General features: G+C 45.8%; 1 pseudogene; it reads left to right on the top strand.

The window, feature by feature from the left end:
* The window catches only part of LOC112072858 (glutamate receptor 1-like), a 98,138-nt pseudogene that overhangs the window by 8,514 nt on the left and 83,666 nt on the right, over positions 1-5,958 (top strand).

Raw genomic sequence — 5,958 nt, 5'->3', positions numbered from 1 at the left:
CACTGAACACACACGAACATCAGCACCACCACACCACACACACACACTATCCGCACCGACACAACACACACACAGCACCAAACCACACACACACACACACATATACAAAAAGACTACACAGCAGATGCACACACACACAACAACCATAATACTTCACACAACATAAGACAAAACAACAAACGACACACAAACAACATAATACAGGGCCGCACCACACATATATACACACAAGACACACAACACAAACACAACATAATACAGACCGCGACATAATACACAAACACACACACACACACAACATAAAATACCCCACCTAACAATACAATCTATCCACACAACCAACCATAAACAACACGCACATAATACACAAACACACCATTATCACTTCTATGCTTGGGACATAGGCTTTGAAGAAACAGAACTCCCCGATGATGTTCCTAGGTTCACCTGGGATTGGCGCAACTTTATTAGTCGTACCGTAGCAGCTAGTGGTATTGCTCTCTGTCGGCGTCCTGTGGTTATGTATGATATCTCTATTGATTTGATCCCTCCCGGTGTTGGTGCGTTGCCGCCAGGTCATCACTTCATGAGAAGAGATCCGCAGGCCAAACTTCACAGAGTTCGTCGTCAGGAGGAGTACGTGCTAGGCCTAAGGAGGTGGTAGGAGATCTGTAGGGCTTAGTACAGAACGTCTGGATCTAATGGGGACCGTAATCAGGGGACTATAGGATCTTATTTGATATCAAGTGTGAGAGTAGACATTCTAAGGCAGATGTTGTCTGGAGGATTCTACATGATTATATTGTTCTTTAGAATCAAATCAAAGGTTTCCTTCATAGCCAAGTCGTTTTATCACTTGCTTTTAACCTTGTATGTGTATCGGGGTGGGCTCGTGAAAACTGAACGAGGATCGAGAATAGTACGTAGAGCACAGCCACCTTCATAGAGAAGGAAGCCATAACGACACCCACGCAGCTACGGCCTACAGACACAGGACACTACAATAGTTACCACAAATCCATTGAAAAACAATGGTCAGTGTAATGTAGGTGTGATGTAGCGTGTGTGTGTAGAGTCGTCAGCGGGGAGTTGGGGTTTGGTGTGTGGTTTTTGGTGGGTCAGGTTTTTGGTTTTGGGTTTTTGGGGGGGTGTGTGTGTGTGTGTGTGTGCTGTGATGTGTGTGTGTGTGGGCTTGTTGGCTGTGTGATGTGTGTGGTGTGTGTTGGTAGTGTGTGGTGAGTGGGTGAGTATGTGTGTGTGTGTGTGTGTGGTGTCTGTGTGTGTGGTGCGTGCGTGGGCCGGCGATGTGTGTTTAGTGCGCAAATGTTTATCCGCGGTTGGGCACCTCAGGGGACGAGTTTGACGCGGTCTCTATTTTGAAGCGTGTAGATAACGAGGCCACATTCCTTTTCCTCAGCCATATAAGACGAGTACGAACAGCAAAAGCACTAGGCTATCAATCTACCATCCCATGAGGTAGAGGAAGTTGACTATTATTGTTCAGGGCCTTGTCGAGAAAGAGAGCCTATTACCGAACACCTGGGACAGTTGTGGGATGAATAGATTCCCAAATCATACAACCAGTAGTAAAAACTCTAGGCTAAGCGTTAAAACAAATGTAATACTTAAAAAAGCAAATAGAGATGTATTTATTTAACTAAGCAATCTATTTAAGATCAATTCTATTTTACATGACCCAGCCACGGGGGACAGGTGGGGGAACTGCCTTATAGATCTAGGCGTCAAACTACAGATTTTTACTTGTCATCTTGGGATTCAAGTCCAGCCACACCTCTTTGGAGTTACTTGAGGCCAAACACGTCTAGGACCATGACAGTCTACCTGTCAGGGAATCACCAGAACTTAGCTTAAAAATGTATTATAACTAGTATTAAATTCACGTTGTAGTGCAGCGAATGTATCGTTCTTACTGCAATTAGCTGGAAACACTGTTGGTCCGAAAGCGAGCGGTCGCTTCATGTGAGAGAGATTCGCAAATGATCAGTTACGCCAATTGTAACTAAAAGAAGGGGGTCGCTCTATGCCTGCATCAACTAGCTATTGGCTCTATGCTGCTAGTCTTCATACTAGAATGGGCTCGATCTGCGAATGTCAAACTACATGCGCTCTAAGCTTGCCTATTAGGACTAGCATAGGCTCTATGTTGAAGTCAACTAAGATGGTCTATGCTGCATCAACTCAGCATGGCTCTAACTCTAGCTGGCATATCAACTAGCATGCTCATAAGCTGCATAACTAGCCATAGCGTTATGCGTGCATCAATAGTCATCTGGCTCTATCTGCAGTCACTAGCATCTTGTGCATCATACTCTGGCTCTAAGCGCTCACTAGCATGCCTACTATTGCTGCATCAGAGCTCTCACCATAGACTGCATCTCTATAAAACTAGCATGGCTCTAGTGCACAACTTGCCAAATGCATAACTAGCATGGCTCTCAAGTTGCATCAACTAGCATGGCTCTAAAGCTCGATCAAAAACTAGTCATCGGCTCTATGCTCGCATCAACTAGCACTGCTCGATCTATGGCTCGCAGTATCAACTAGCATGCCGCAGCATCATAGTGCTGCATCAACTAGCATGGCTCACTATGCTGCATGCAACTGATGGCTCAAGCTGCATCAAACTAAGCATGGCTTAAGCTGCATCAACTATGATGGGTTGCTAATATGACTCAGATTGTGCCTTATGCTACTGAACAAGAAATAAAAGTTTATAAAAATACGGATTGTCTGATTAGGCTAAGGATATTGGAAGCAAGTCATAATAGAGTCTTTAACCTCATAATATGTAGTAAAAGTTCAGGTTCCAACAATGAAGTAGTATGTTTTCAAATGCATACTGGCCTCCAGCTCATTTGAAAGTGGTGTGAGACGTGCTGATCGAGGCCTGCCTTACCGTTGCCTATGCATGCTTTTGAGATGCGTAGCAGCAGCTCCCATGCTGTTCTGACACAGATTTTCTGCTCAAAGTCTCTGTATCTGTAGTGCCGTGAGCGTGTGAGAAGTAAGATACATAACGAATATACACACATGCCCAATTAATTCCACTAAATGATGCTAATTAAGCCTACAGACTGATAAGCAGACGACATGTCAATGTATTTTACGTCGACTAGTATTCCAACAATGAAATAGACATGGGCATCCTGAATGGGGCATGAACTAGGCATTTCCATTTCACAATGGGATTTAAAATTCTTCTGCCGGACAATTATTGTCTTTTCCATTTTTTTACGGCCAAGCCGGTTAATACCGGTTCCTGTGGTATATGTGGTGTGTGGTGTTGTGGTGTGTGTGTGTGTGTGTGTGTGTGTGTGGTGTGTGTGTGTGTGGTGTGGTGTGTGTGTGTGTTGTGTGTGTGGGTGTGTGGTGTGTGTGTGGTGTGTGTGTGTGTGTGTGTGTGAGGAAAGAGTTCTCTTATTCATGAAATTCCCACTGACACAACAAACTTTTCTTTTCTCTCTGCCTGGCTGCCTGTTAGCCTGTTTAGCCCTTAAGCCGTGTTATATGCGCCTAGGGCAGTTAGCCTGTTAGCCCATAGTCTGTTAGCCTGTTAGACCTATTAGCCCTGTTATCCTGTTAGCCTATAGCCTCTTGGTATTCTCCATCACAGATCAGCAGACTCAGTAGTGATGTATATGTGAGAATGTGTTCTCCTCCCTGCTGCTTCCTTCACTTCCCCAGGCCCTTTGATGTCTCCTGCCCACAGAAAGGACCTCTACTGGGGGTATGGGAGGTGGGTGGTATGGAGGATAGGCCCCAGGGCCTCTATTTTGGGGTATGGGAGGTGGGGTGTATGGGAGGATAGGCTCCAGGGCCTCTAGCTGGGGGTAGTTGTGAGTAGTGGGAGGTGGTAGGTGGGTGGTATGGGGGATATGTGCCAGGTCGCATAGGTAACTCACAACCACACACACAGGGAGAAAGGGAGCTGGGCCTAAGTTTTTCCAGAGAAGGGAGACTGGCTAAGGTTTTGTTCCATGGGAGAAAGGGAGACCTGGGCTTAAGGTTGTTGTGCCAGGGAGAAGGGAGCTCGGCTAAGAGTTTGTTCCAGGGAGAAGGGAGCTGGGCCTAAGGTTTGTTCGCAGGGGAGCAGGGAGCCTGCGCTATGAGGTTTGTTCCAGGGAGAAGGAGCCTGGGCTAAGGTTTGTTCCAGGGAGAAGGGAGCTGGGCTAAGGTTGTTCCAGGGAGAAGGGAGACTAGATGGAACAAACCTTAGCCCAGACTCCCAGGCCTCAGTAGACCTCCATGGAGATAGTGTTAATGGGGGTGAGGATTTCAGGGTTAATGGGGCTGAGGGATTTAGCATCTTGGCCACCCGCCTGCTGTCCTGCAGAAGCGGTTAAGACGAGAGGCTGCGAAGGGGGAAAGGCAAGCTGTGTGTGTGTAGCGTGTGTGGTGGTGTGTGTTGTGTGTGTGTGTGTGTGTGTGTGTGTGTGTGTGTGTGTGTGTGTGTGTGTGTGTGTGTGTAGCGTGTGTGGGTGGAGAAGGGGAAATGATAACTCGTCCTTAATCTACAGGAAGGCTTGGTGCCTTCACAGAAGACAGTGTTGTTTTAAGGCCAGGCTCATGTGCTGGCTTTTAGTTGGGGTTTTCCTTTAGTGGAATCTTCTTTATTTATATTTTTTTAATATTGTACAATGGCACAACTCTAGGGACAACAACTCTAGGGCACAACTCTAGAATACAACTCTAGGGCACAACTCTAGGGCACAACTCTAGGGCACAACTCTAGAATACAACTCTAGAGCACAACTACATTGTCTTTCCAAGAGGAAGTATTACACTGTAGACTGGATACATGCCGTTGAAAACCCCTCATCAACGATCAGACATTAGATATAACTGGAAGCATTAGAAGACGTTGGTTCTCTCTGCTTTCAGGGTGTTAGGAAGGAAGGAAAGAAGAAAGGGTCCATGGAAGGAAGAACAGGTGCATTTCTTAAACATTGTCCAAAGCCATGGTGTTCTGTGTGTGTGTTGGTACGCCGCCTGAGTGGCAGCCGGTGTCTATTGACTTTTTATAGGTCAGTGAGTGAGTGAGTCCTAGTGGACCTGCTATCTGTGTGTGTGTGTGTACGTGCGTGTGTGTGTGTATGTGTGTGTGTGTGTGTGTGTGCGCGCAAATGTGTTTGTGTGTGTGTCTGTGTGAGTGGTGTGTTGGCCTGTCAAACTGCTCTGAAACTGACCTTTCCCTCCACCACCTCCCTGGGGTCCTGTCGCTCTGCCAGAGGACCTAGAGGCTCTGTGTGTAGCGATGATTACCTTCCCCTGATCCGTAACCAGCAAGGGGACAGTTATTACCGTAACACACAGAGGAAAACTGGCCTGTACAGCAGCTGATAAAATATGGAATAAGGATTTGTGCGCTCAGCGCAGTCTTAGCTTAAATCTCTACTGCAGCTTGAAACGACTTGTGGGTATTGGTTCTCCTCCACTACTTCCTCCAGTGTACCATTAACCGTGAAGAAACCTGGTGGAAACGTTATGCTGAAGTATTGAAATTCCCACAGGAGAACGTGGTTTTCTTAACATTCTCTGAACTATTTGAGAACATTCCCAATGTCAAACCAGTTGAGAAAGTTCCTAGAACACAACCAAAATTGTTATTAAATGTAACCATGTTTGAACTTTCAGGAAAGGTTCTGTTAACGTAATGAAATACAAAGAAAATAATTTATTTTGTCAAGTTCCTTAAATGTGCTGAGAATGTTCCAAAGCCAAGCAACTATCCTGAAACCGTTCCCAGACCGTTCCCAGAACGTTGTAGAAAGGTTGTATGCAAAATAACTATTGGAAAACCACACTCTCAACAAGCTCTAATAAACATATGGTTATTAGAATGTTATGAGCTAGCTGTGTTTGTTCAATACGGGTTTGCCAGAAATGTCCTGGTATGGAGCAGGAGAAAGAGAGAAGAAGAGACAGTGTGTGACACAC

Source organism: Salvelinus sp. IW2-2015, unplaced genomic scaffold (assembly GCF_002910315.2).
Source record: "Salvelinus sp. IW2-2015 unplaced genomic scaffold, ASM291031v2 Un_scaffold2063, whole genome shotgun sequence".
Classification (NCBI taxonomy): Eukaryota; Metazoa; Chordata; class Actinopteri; order Salmoniformes; family Salmonidae; genus Salvelinus; species Salvelinus sp. IW2-2015.
This window is presented reverse-complemented; position numbering and strand designations above follow the sequence as displayed.